This window comes from Crotalus tigris, unplaced genomic scaffold, assembly GCF_016545835.1.
Source record: "Crotalus tigris isolate CLP2741 ecotype Arizona unplaced genomic scaffold, ASM1654583v1 scf7180000020906.486998, whole genome shotgun sequence".
Lineage (NCBI taxonomy): Eukaryota > Metazoa > Chordata > Lepidosauria > Squamata > Viperidae > Crotalus > Crotalus tigris.
The window spans coordinates 128830-142564 of record NW_024098248.1 but is presented as its reverse complement, the minus strand read 5'-3'; the positions used below and the strand labels follow the sequence as shown (position 1 = coordinate 142564).

At 43.2% G+C, this 13735-nt stretch overlaps 1 long non-coding RNA gene across 1 annotated transcript; it reads right to left on the bottom strand.

The window, feature by feature from the left end:
* Positions 1 to 11492: 11492 nt before the first annotated feature.
* On the bottom strand, positions 11493 to 13730 carry LOC120319635. Its single transcript, XR_005559802.1, has 2 exons — positions 12911 to 13730; positions 11493 to 12825 (listed from the first exon to the last, which is right to left on the bottom strand). It is a non-coding gene; the product is annotated as an uncharacterized LOC120319635 (long non-coding RNA).
* Positions 13731 to 13735: the final 5 nt, after the last annotated feature.

The window sequence follows — 13735 nt, the reverse complement described above, 5'->3', positions numbered from 1 at the left end:
CCTGTAGCCATTCTTCGTGTCTCCAGGCCTTTGATCATCTTAGTTGCTCTTCTCTGAACTTTTTCCAAGGTCTCAACATCTTTTTTGTAATATGGTGACCAAAACTGATTGCAGTATTTCAGATGTGGTCTCACCTAGAGTTTTAATATTTCATGTGATCTTGACTCTATGCCTCTGTTTATACAATCCAGGATTGAATTAGCTTTTTTTGGCAGCTGCTGCACACTGCTGGCTCATATTCAAGCAATCGGCCACTAGGACTCCTAGGTCCCTTTCAGAGTTACTGTTTTTGAGCCAGGTCTCCCCTAATCTGTACTTGTACCTTTGTTTTTTCCTGCCTAGATGTAAAACTTTGCTCTTCTCCACATTAAATTTCATTTTGTTGGATAGGGCCCATTGTTCAATTTTGTGAGATCTTTTTGGATCCTAAGCTTGTCTTCTGGGGTTGGCTATTCCTGCCAGTTTATGTCATCTGCAAATTTGATGAATTCCCCTTCTATTCCCTCATCTAAGTCATTTATGAAGATATTGAAGAGTACTGGGCCTAAGATGGAGACTTAGTGGTACCCCTCTGCTTACTTCTCTCCGTGAGGATGTAGTGCCATTGAGGACTACTCATTGAGTACAGTTTGCCAGCCAGCTACAGATCCTTCTGGTGGTGATGTTGTCTATTCCACATTTTTCTAGCTTACCAAGAAGTAGGTTGTGGCCTACTTTGTCAAATGTCTTACTGAAATCTAAGTATACTACATCACAGCATTTTATTGGTCTACTAATTTAATCACTTTATCAAAGAATGAAATAAGATTGGTTTGGCATGATCTGTTTTTAACAAAGAAAAACACATCGAAGCAAATTATAGTACTAGAGAGTCCTAGGCTAATAACCACAAGAGAGCCCAAATTCCATTGTTAATCCATTTATAAAATAAATTAAGTAAACTTTATCCCATTCTTGCCACAATATTGATTAGTGAATCACTGACGTTGTTAAGTTAGTCACACAGTTGTTAAGCGTACCTGACTTCCTTATTGATTTTGCTTATCAGAAGATCACATGACTCCAGGACCCTGCAACCTTCATAAGTGTATGAAATTTGATCATGTGACCATGGGGATACTGCAATCATAAGTGTGAAAAAAATGATGTCATTTTTTTTTACAAGTGCCGTTGTAACTTCGATCATTACATGAATAGCTGTAATTTGAGGACTATCTTGTACTATAATTTGGCTTCTTTTATGCCAGTGGTGGCGAACCTATGGCACGGTGCCAGAGGCGGCACTCGGAGCCCTCTCTGTGGGCACACGTGCCGTTGCTCCAGCCTTGCCTCCCCCCATGACCCCTTCCTCTCCAGCAGCCCCCCTGAAGGAGAGTCATCCCCGAGCGTGGCCCACATGGAGCAGCGCAGCCAAGGACATGGCAGCCAGGCAACGTAGACAAGACTCTGCCTCACACCCCATCATGCAGTTGATGCTGCAGGGCGTGGGCAGAGGTTGTGGCCGCCATAGCGTTGCTGGGCTGCCTGGGCGATCTGCAGTGGGCCCTGGAGGCAGTGAGTGGCTCTGCGAGCAGGCGGGGCAAGGGATGGGGAGGCAGAGTGGGGGCAGGGCAGGGGAATGGAGCGGGGTCGGGACCAGTTTTTGGGCACTCGGTCTCTAAAAGGTTCGCCATCACTGTTTTAGGCTGTTCCTTTCCTTTGCTTAGAGTGGGAGGGAGTCGGAAAAGACTTCAGAGTATGCCTGCATGTCCTAAATTATCACTGGAATTTACACTCTGTACTACTTCATCATTTTTGAGCCAAGTGGCCAAAGCATGCACAAAGGACCCAGATTGTTGGGGGCAATGTATATATATATATATACATTGCTTACTGGTGTACACCACTTAGAGAGTGCTTGCACTTAAAGCGGTATATAAGTCTCATAAATAAATAAATAGAAATAAAAAGTATATTTCTCATACACTGGATAGTTGTTTAAAAGGAACAGTTGGAATGACAGATAGCTACAGATGCCTGCTTCTGAGCGGAAATATACTTCAACACCCAACCTGCCAAGCTGTCTGTGGGCATTTGAAGGACAGCCTTTCGGTTCTGCAGAACTTGGATTTTAAAAAGTCGATAAGGGCTTAATATCTTTCTGGAAGTGAGGAACCACCCAGCAGAAAGATGGGCAAAGAAGTGACTAGGGGAGATGAAACAAGCCAGAAGAAGCCTGGAAGAAGCTAACATTGTATAAGAAGCTGCTGAAGGCACTGTGTAACTTGAGCCTGGAGAAAAGAAGACTACAAGAAGACAGAATGGCTGCTTTCAAGGATTGCAAAGACGAGACAAGACATGATGCATTAAACAGGAGTGGGGAACGATGGCCCCTTTGTGACTGCTGGACTTCAACTCCCAGAAATCCTGAGCCAGCCAAGAATTCTTTTCCTAGACTGCCTCCATGCTGGCTCAGAAATTCCGGGAGTTGAAGTCTAGCAGTCACAAAGGGGGCCATCATTCCCCCCCCCCCCCGCATTAAAATGACATGGAAGCAGATCTGGGACATCAGGAAATTTAATGACAAAGCCTCATGATTGAACAAGGGCTGAGCAGCCATCTCCCATGGACACTGCAGCAATGGATTCTTGTACAGGGCAGGGGGTTGGGCTAGATCAGGGCTTTTCAACCAGCTGTACGGGTACCACCTGTGGTACATTGGCACCTGGCAGGTAGTACGTGACCATCCTAGAAAAGTGGTAGTGGGGAAGGGGAATGAGCTCAATCGGTGGCAGCACTGCACAAGCCTGAGCGACAGGTAGCTGGAACTGCAGGGCTGTCAGGGCTCAGCGGAAGCACCAGGATTAGTGCCGTTTTCCAGCTGATCCGTGCTTCGGGGCTGTCAGGGCTCAATGGAAGCACCAGGATCAGCGCCAGGTTCCACCTGGAGCTCAGCACTGATCCTGGTGCTTCTGTTGAGCCCTGAAGAAACACCAATCAGCTGGAAAGCAGCACTGATCCTGGTGCTTCTGCTGAGCCCAGAAGAAGTGCCAATCAGCTGGAATGTTGCAGCAGGGTCTTGTGATTTACATTCAGATGCTTGGCAACTGATTCATATTTATGATGGTCACAGTGTCCCAGGGTCATGTGAAGTGACCAAAACCTGCTGCAACCACCTAGCAGACGGGGGGAATAAAAACCAAACACCCCCCTTGGATAGGAGGAAGAGCACCGACGGGTGGGCAGGCAGGTGTCTTGCTCGGCTTTGGCTTGGGGGGCACTTTTTTCAGTGCCATTGTAGCTTCAGTCACTAAGCAAGCTGTTGTAAGTCGAGGACTACCTGTACTTTATCACTTTTTTTTTCATCATCAAGTTTTTGACACCTTGCTAGGTGGCTGGTGATACTCGGATATTGCCATACCCTAAAAGTGGTACAATGGGTGAAAATATTGAAAAGCCCTGGGCTAGATAACCTCAAAATTCCCTTTCTACATTTACATTCTATGATAGAGCTGTATATTCGCCATCTGGTTGGAAGTGTATGGCAGGAAGGTGATAGAAACCATCACCCTTAAACATTGGTGTGTGCAAATGTGAAAAAGCTGAACAGGTCTCTCGACCTCAAGAGCCCCCAAGGCAGACCTCGTTTCCGTTTCAGGGGCTCTGCTGGTGAGGCAAGCTGCAGGCCACTTTAGCTGACTGTGTTCAGCAGGTCAGCGGTTCAAATCTCACCGGCTCAGAGTTGACTCAGCCTTCCATCCTTCCGAGGTAGGTAAAATGAGGACCCAGATTGTTGGGGGCAATGTAAATATATATATACATTGCTTACTGGTCTACACCGCTTAGAGAGTGCTTGCACTTAAAGCGGTATATAAGTCTCATAAATAAATAAATAAATAAATAGCCTACAGCCAGCTGTGGTGAGCTACTGCTGGTCAAAACAAACATTGTTTTCTGTCTTGCTTTTATTCTGGCATAGAGTTCTGAGCTATGAGCCATCCAGTGCAGGATGGAAAGCCAAGCCAGGAAAGTTTAAAAAAAAATCCCATCCCTGCCAGGAGACTAAATACAGGTAGTCCTTCACTCACAACCATTCATTTAGTGACCATTTGAAGTGACTTATGATCATTTTTCACACAACTATGGCCACATGATCAAAATTCATATGTTTGGCAACTGACTCATACTTATGATGGTCGCAGTGTCCTGTGGTCATGTGATCTGCTTTTGCAACTTTCTGACAAACAAAGTCAATGGGGAAGCCAGATTCACTTAACAGCCATGTTAGTCACTTAATAACTATAACAACTCTGCCAAAGAAAGTTTTTAAAATGAGGCACAAGAACCGCCTCACTTAGCAGTAGAAATTTTGGGCTGTCGTAAGTCAAGGTTTGCCTATATGGCCATCAGAGACCAATGGAATACATGATTTAGAACAGAGATAGGCCACCTTGGCTCTTTTATGACTCGTGGACTTCAACTCCCAGAATTCCTGAGCCAGCATGGCTCAGCTTGGAAACCTCTCCCTTTCCCCTCAGCATGGCTGGCTCAGGAATTCTGGGAGTTGAAGTCCACGAGTCATAAAAGAGCCAAGTTGTCTACCTCTGGCCTAGGCCTAGGCCGCTTTATGACTGGTGGACTTCAACTCCCAGAATTCCTGAGCCAGCATGGCTCAGCTTGGAAACCTCTCTCTTTCCCCTCAGCATGGCTGGCTCAGGAATTCTGGGAGTTGAGGTCCACGAGTCATAAAAGAGCCAAGGTTGTCTATCCCTGATTTAGAACAATATTTCTCAATCTTGGCCACCTTATTATGGGTGAATTTCAACACCCAGAATTTCCTATCCAGCATGCTTGGGGTTGAAATCCCCAAATACTGGCTGGGGACTTCTGGGAATCGAAGTCCACCCCTCTTTATGTTGCTAAGGTTGAGAAATGTTAGGGGAACTTCAACTTGAGGAAAGCAGCTGGAGATCAGCATTTTACAGGTAATCCTCAACTCACAACAGCATTTAGTGACCGTTCAAAGTTACAACGGCACCGAAGAAATTGTCATGACCATTTTTCAGTTACAGCCTTTGTAGCATCCCCATTGATCATGTGATGAAAATTCAGACCCTTAGCTACTGGTTCATATTTATGACGGTTACAGTGTCGCAGGGACATGTGATCCCTTTTGCGACCTTCTGACAAGCAAAGTCAAAGGGGAAGCCAGATTCACTTGACGCCCGCTACTAACTACACAACTTAACAACTATAGCAAGAAAGGTCGTAAAACATTGCAGCACTCAGTTAACAACTATCTCACTTAGCTATGGACTCAATTGTGGCTGTAAGTTGAAGACTACCTATACTACAAAAGCTTTCATAAAATTTGCAACTGGGTTATTAACTCATCAACTGCAGTGATTCACTTAACAACTATGGCAAGAAAGGTTGTAAAATGGGGCAAAACTTACTTAACAAAAGTCTCACAGACAGAATTTTGGCTTCAATTGTGATCGTGAGTCGAGGAATAAATGTATTCTCTGATTAATTCAGTGACACTGCAAGAGGGTCTTCTTGCAGATCTCTCCTCAATTTCCATCCCTAACTATTTCAAAAATACATGCTCTTCCATGTCTCTCAGACTCATCTTCTTGAGGTGGCTTCAGTCCACAAACAGAAGCCAAAATGAAATCTTAGCTGTTTCTTGCAGCCATTTAATGTTACTGAGATGGATACATTGATGTCTTTGATTAGAGAAAAAGATATTGGCTACATTTGGACTTTTTCTTAAAAGTGAAAAAAAAAATGAACTTGTGATTTATGGCTTTAAGGCCTGGATAGATTATAGAAAGACGAGAGTCACAATGTAACTTCAGAGAGTTAAAATATAATTATGTGTTGCAAAGAATATTGGAAGCCACTTTGGATATTTCATTTTTCTTCAATGTTTTTCCTTTCTTGCAATTTCTGCTTCCCCTTTGTCTTTTCTTTTTCTTTTTAATTTTAAGATTAGTATTAGTCTTCTTTTTTAAGTTTCAACGCAAATTCAACACAATACAGCTTGAGGTTACAACAGATATTCCCAGAATTACTTACAATCTATTTTTGGAATAATGAGTTACACCCAACCCAGGTCACGTGATTGCATTTTGAGCACTTGGCAACTGCCTCACTTAACAGCTGTTTGCAGCCTCCAGAGGTCACATGACCTCAATTTGCAATTATTATTTTTTTTGCCAGTTTCTGGCATTTACTTCCTGCTTCCAGCCATAATCAATCATTGGAGATAATGGACTCACTTAAGGATTGTGGCATTCACTTAACAGCTGCAAAAAATGCAATTAGACCTGTGATGTTTCGACTTACAACCACAATGATTTATGATTAATTCTAGGGTCAATTAGCCCTCGGTGGAGAGCTACTTGCAATGCAATGCAAGCTTTCTTGCTTGGTACTGTGGGAAATCAGCCCTCCCCCTCCCCCGAGAAAGAAATATTTTTGGAAATATTTCCGTAAAGGATTTTAAAAGCAGAAACCAACCCCGCCCCCAAGTCTCTCTGTCCCAAACAGGAACCAAGTCTGCAGAAATGCAGATGTGATAATCTTGTCAGAAAGACTGGAATCAGGAAACTGGGATTAGGAAGAAAGATTCCTACAATCAACACATCAAAAATCTAGAGTCATCAGCCACAGCCCCAGGGAAGCAGGATATGTCTCTTGAGACATAATAGGATTAACCCACCACCATCAGAATACCAGAAAGGCACAGACTCAGGTCAAAGTTCATGCCACAGGAACAACTCCAAGCAAAAGTCTCTAGAGGGTATAAAAACCCACTCCCTACATGTGCTCGCTCTTTTCTTCCAGAGCCATCTTTCTGTCTGGCTCTCCTCTTCAATAAACTGCAGCCTTCTTTCTAAAACAGTCGCCATGTTGTTTATTCCCGGCTTGGACTGAACCATGATGAAGACTTTTCCCTTCAACAGTACCATTTTCCCAAAAGTCTTCTGAGGCTTTCTCATCTCTATCAAAGCAGCCCTCCCACAGCCCCTGTTCCATTCTGCTGATTATTGCCTGCTTTTAGCAATATTTTTCTGCAATGTTGCAGAAGGCAGCTTTCCCTCCCCCATGTGTTCTCAGCGAAGGAAGCCACGTCAGCAACAGATCTGGACAAAGAGATTGGAAGAAGAAACAATGACTCTTGGGCTTGGTTGCTACCAACTGAGTCAAACACAGGTTGCCAATGTCTCTGTTGGCAAAATCCATTCCCCTAGGGGTGAACAGAACCAAGGTTTGCCCGATGAATTTGAAGGACTCCTATAGCCATAGGCTAGCACATTTATTTTTTTAAAAGCTTGTTTTTCAACAAACCTTATTAGGCAGGGCTTCCAGAGGCCTCCCGAATTTTGGCTTAGTACTGTAGATTAAAATGGCTTCTTTCTTTTAACATCTTTGGTGAATTCTGGAAACTGATAAGGGTTAAAAGAGTTGGGCACGGTTTGTTTTCAGCAAAGACAGCAAGTGGCAGAAAGGTGAGAATAGACTCCAAATGTCTGTGGAAAGGACTTACCCTCTGCTAACCAAGAGAAGAACCAACGGGCTACAATTACAAAGAAAGAGGAGGCAGGAGGAATGTCTCTTGACCATTAAGATTATTGGTCAGTGGAACAGGCTGCTACTTGAGTTCTTCATCCTGGGAGTTTCTATGGAGATTCTCAAGATATCCAGGTCATTTCTCTCAAAGGTGCTTTTTCAAAAGGCAACTGGACTTTTTTCCTTGAGGAAGAAGACATTTCACTTCTCATCCAAGAAGCTTCATCAGTTCTGATTGAGTGGTAGGGGGAATGGAAGGATAGGTTGGGGAAAGGGAAGGATTATATTTCTTTGCAGTCGTCTGGTCGTTAGTACTCTGAGAGTCACTGAGGCCACTAGGGCAGGGGTCCCCACTACCAGGCAATGGCCTATCGGCCACCGGGCTGCGTGAGTGGGTGGCCAGTGTGCGTGTACACACAGCCGCTCGCATGAGCATTGCCATGGGCGTTTGTGGTCCCACTTGTACATCCTTGCGTCACAGGGGCTTATGGCCTCACTTGTGCAAGCACTCACAGCCCCTTGCATGAACATTCACGGCCCCTCGTGCAAGCAACGGGTGCTTGTGTGCATGCATACCCGCACACATGTATCTACCCCCCCCACAAAACTATCTCTTCTCTCCCCCCTCCCCCCCGCTCCGCACCAACCCCAAAAAGTTGGGGAATTCTGCACTAGGGGGTTTATTGGCACCCTCTCCTGAACCAGAGTGCAAATGGGTGTGGACCCTTCTTGGAACTGCTGAAAGGATTGTGTTGTAAACAGGGGATAGATGGTGTCTTATTCCTCCCCCTCTGTTGAGGGAGGGGTCCTTTGCCTCTCTTTCAAACCAATGATCCTTCGTCAGACAGAGGCTGAATGAAGTCATCTGAGCTTCTTTTTAAAGCCACGCTGTGCGGTAAGTTGTCTTTCTAATAAGCCATTCTTGCATTGCCTCAAACACATGGTTCTGTTTTAAATTCTTTTATTTTTCTTCTCATTTGAACGGATAGTTAGCCCCCAGGTGCTGCTGGGTGGCTGATAATAAACAAATGCATTAGTGCCATGTTTTTCACAGTTGCCAACCTTAAGACAGGGCTTTTCAACCTTTTCACCCATTGTACCACTTTTAGGATATGGCAATATCCGAGTACCACCAGTCTCCTAGCAAGGTGTCAAAAACTTGATGACCCCCCCCCAAAAAAATAGTTGGGGGTGGGGGTTGTTTGATTTTTATTCCCTACGTCTGCTGGGTGGTTGCAGCAGGTTTTGGTCACTTCATATGACTCTGGGACACTGTGACCATCATAAATATGAATCAGTTGCCAAGCATCTGAATGTAAATCATAAGACCCTGGAGATGCTGCAACATTCCAGCTGATCAGCGCTTCTTCTGGGCTCAGCAGAAGCACCAGGATCAGTGCTGCTTTCCAGCTGATTGGTGCTTTTTCAGGGCTCAGCAGAAGCACCAGGATCAGTGCTGAGCCCTGGCGCTGATCCTGGCGCTTCCGCTGAGCCCTGACAGCCCTGCAGCTCCAGCCATCTCTTGCTCAGGCTTGTGCGGTGCTGCCACCGGTTCAGCTCATTCCCCTCCTCCACTACCACTTTTCTAGGATGGTCGCGTACCACCTGCCAGGTGCCAATGTACCACAGGTGGTACCTGTACCACTGGTTGAAAAGCCCTGCCTTAAGATGTATAGATTCAAACTCCCAGAATCCAGTATACTGACCGGAGAATTCTGGGAGTTGAAGTCCACACATCTTAAAAGTTGCCAACTTCGAAAAACACTGTGTTAGTGGACCCTGCACTGAGCACAGATTAGACATTCACCTTCTTCAGTTAGAAAACCGAAGCCCCAAATCAACCAATCAAAGGAGCTCTGGAGACTACACTTCCCAGCATCCTTCACTCCCAGCCAAGCTGCCATTTCTAAAGGGCTGCAAATTGTCTCTCTTTGACCTAATAATTCTAAAGATTTGGCCAAGTGTCAAAATGGGTCAAGCACCATTACGAAAGACATTGCACATTTTTTTATTCCCTCTGGATGGTTTTTGTTCATTAAAGGGCTGGGGAGTGCCCGCTGATGCCATTCAGCTAGGATTATATTTGCTTAAAATGTATTTGCTTTATGCTAACACAAAGGGTGCAACTACTGTATGGAGATTCTCAGTCATCCAGGTCATAGTTTTCCCAAAGATGATTTTTTTTTTTTCATGAGGCAACTGGACTTTCTTATTTTTCTTTGCCGATGTTTTGCTTCTCATGCAAGAAGCTTCTTCAGCTCTGACTGGATGGTGGGGAATGGAAGGATTTATACTCCTTGCAAACAGGTGGTCATTTGCATTCTTTTAAGAGGCCCTCTACGTCAAAACTGAACATCCCTCTCTCAAGAGAACGGAGGAGATACCACATCATCTATCTCCAGTCTACAATACAGTCCTTTCAGCAGTTCCAAGAAGGCTCCACACCCATTTGCACCAATTAGGTCAGTGGTTCTCAACCTTTTTAATGCCGCGATCCCCAACCGGTCGTAAGTCGAGGACTACTCAACCGGTTGTAAGTCGAGGACTACTCAACTGGTGCAGCACCGTTTGCAGAATGGGACTTTTGGCGGGCTCAGCAGGGCAGAGACAGCCTGGACAATTCCTATTGGCTTTTGAAAGCCAATAGAATTAGACTCTATTCAAGAGAGTCTATTCTATTGGCTTTCAAAAGCCAATAGAATAAAAGGGAGTAGCACAGCTAAGGAAAAGGGGAAAAAAATGGCGGACTGAGTTGTTTGGCGACCCCTGTGAAATGGTCGTTTGACCCCAAATGAGGTCCCGACCCATAGGTTGAGAACCACTGACTTAGGTGACTCTGAAGACACAGATTAGCCTCCAAGTAGTACTAGCAACTCTCTAAAAGGATGCAAATGACCAGCTCTCTTCAAGGAGTATAAATCTTTCCATTCCCCATCATCCAATCAGAGCTGAAAAGCTTCTTGAATGAGAAGTGAAACATCTTCAAAGAAAAACAAGAAAGTCCAGCTGCCTCCTGAAAAAACATATTTGGGATAACCACTATTGTTAAAAATATTACTATTTTTCTGTATAGGAAAAAACGGGGGTGGGGGGACAGGTAGGAGATTAGGGACTCAGGGGACACTTTGCTGAGTAGAAGGCCAGAAAATTGATGAAAGGTGAGAAATACAGGTAGTTCTCGACTTATGGCCACAATTGAGCCTAAAATTTCCACTGCTAAGCAAGGCAGTTGTTTAAGTGAATTCTGCCCCGTTTCTTGCCACAGTTGTTAAGTGAATCACTGCAGTTATTAAATTAGCATCACAGATGTTAAATGAATCTAGTAGTAGTAAGGTTGGAAGGGACCTTGGAGGTCATCTAGTCCAATCTGGCTTTGGTTGTCACAAAAGGTAAGTACATGCCAGTTTCCAAGTACCTAAATTTTGTCACGTGACTATGGGGATGCAGCAATGGTTTTAAGTATGAAAAATGATCCTCCAACTTTTTCAGGGTTGTTCTAACTTTGAACAGTCACTAAATGGTCATTAAGTCGAGCCTTAGCTGCAATGTGGACAGAAAACACAAGAGCATTGCCAATAAAAGAGAAGACAGGGGAAATCAGATGCAGAAAAGGGACAAGGTAAGTTGAGAAACATCCTGAAAGAAACAGAGGGTAAACGCTTCCATATTGTTGCAAAAAAAACGGGAGCTCCATAAAATTAAGAGTTTAAAGCTTGGCTGAAAAGAAAAGGCAGGTCAAGGTCAATCATATAAAATGAATGACTAATCAATTTGTGGAAGAAATTGAGGAAGTAAGTATTTCTTTTATATGTGGGCTGTTAGCTATCAGGGCGGGGTGTGATCCTTCGTTCACGGGGAAACACAGATGGGAACTTTTATATCTGCTTGTGGATAATAGAGTAAGCTTGGCTCAATAATTAGACTCAACAACACGCCAGGGTAATCAGTGCATAAATGTAATTATTAAAAAGACTTTGCTATCCCAAATATGTTCAGAATCTTATTCAACAGCCTAAAAAGACCGTTTTAAAAAATCAGCAGAAAATTGAAAATAGTAACATTGAAAATACACAGAACAGTTGATAAATGCAGTTTTGAGCTTGATTCAGATCTATAAGGAAATAAAACAACAGGATCTTTCCATCTGCAAATGGATTTTTTTTGATGATGGATGGGCATTAGTATGAAGTACAGTTAGTTGGCGTTCTATGAAGTTAACAGAAAAAAAGAGTTGGAAGGGACCTTAGAGGTCTTCTAGTCCAACCCCCTGCTCAGACAGGGAGCCCTATAACATTTCTAACAGATGGTTGTCCAATCTCTTCTTATAAATCTCCAGTGATGGAGCATCCACAACTTCTGGAAGCAAGTTGCTCCACTAACAAGCAAAATAAATGAGGGAAATTGAATTTACTTCACTTAATAAGTGCGGTGATTTGCTTAAAAATGTGGCAAAAAAGATAATAAAATCAAGTCCAATTTACTTAATAGCCACTTTAGTTAGTAGATGGAAATTCTGATCCCAATTGTGGTTATAAGTTAAGGACTACCTATGCAGCAGTATTGGTTTCAACAACACAGTAAAATATAGAAATTTGTGTCCAACATACACTAAGCCAAACATAAATAAATCCAGATTTTCAGTACACCCGGGTTAATTATTACCCTGCATTGGCACATTGTTTATGACCATCCTTGAATTTATTTGTAAAAGGAGAAACACATCCCCAAATAATCAGTTTCTCATTCACCCAGTCTAACATTAATTTTAAATTCTCCTTTGCAGCATCCCTGCACACTGTTTAAAATCAACATTAAAAACTGTATGCATTTTAAGTGACTGTAACATAAATAGTCTGTTGTTAATATCTTTTTTTGGTAACTCCAGCAATATAAATATTTTTTGCTCAGTTTCTTTCAGAAAGTGCTAATTTCAAAGTACAATTTCTCTGTTTTGAATCTTACTGCGATTCAGGAAGTGCGGACAGCTTGATTACATCTGCCTTCATTTGAATCAGATTAAATCTCCATTTTCCCCTCCTCTCTGGCAAAACCCCCAAAACTCAAAAAAAAAAAAATGAGAATTGAATTCATTTACACATATGTAATAAACTCCAATGACAAATTAAATTGAAGTGAGGGAGAACAACCCTCAATAATAAGAAACTTCTTCTTTCTTTCATTATTTTGTGAACCCCATATTAAAAAAGGCTTTGATTCTCCACAACAGGGGTGAGAAACGATGGCTCTTTTATGACTTGTGGACTTCAACTCCCAGAAGTCCTGAGCCAAGCATGGTGGCTCAGGAATTCTGGGAGTTGAAGTCCACATGTCATAAAGGACCATCATTCCTCACCTCTGCTCTAGAATTAAGTGCAGTTTCAGAATGAAAAGACATCAGGCAGTGCTATGAAAGAATAATCTAAAAGGGAGAGCAAGAGGGCAAATGGTTAAAATATCTGAACAAAAACCATCCTATGAAAGCTAACAGGAGAAATGGATTGTGCCAGCTCAGAAATGAATAATCTGAATTAACTATAATCATACAAAAGCGTTGTTAGTCCCTGAAGTAAAGCTATTAAATGCTACCCAAGAATACATGCAAAATAGTGTTTCCAAATGTCATATATCCTGAGGCTGAAACCTGGCATGACACCTCAGGACCCTAAGGTGTTTGCGAGCTGTGGTGAAAAAAAGTCAAAATGGCCACCGTGCTAAGTGCACTTATAAATGGGGAGAGCTTCAACTACAATGTCACGCTGGCCATCTTGACTTTTTTGACCATCCTGCACTCAACCCTGGAGAGACAGATAAAAACTGAAAGTTTAATTGTACCGAGGCAAGTCTCTATCACCGAATACTGTCCTGTTAAATGAGTGCATCATAATGGCACTTGGGAAATAGCACACACACACACACCTGTGTTTGCCAAGAGCGGCCAAACACACTAAAATCAATTTTTTACATTCAATTTTCAAATGTAACTACCACCTCCACCCAAAGATTGGGGGGACTTCTGTATTATTCACAACCTAGTAGGTGTAGATAGGAACAGGTAGTCCTCGACTTATAACCATTTGTTTAGTGACTGTTCAAAGTTACAATAGCACTGAAAAAAATGACACGATCGTTTTTCACACTTATAACCATTGCAGCTCCCCGTGGTCACATGATCAAAACT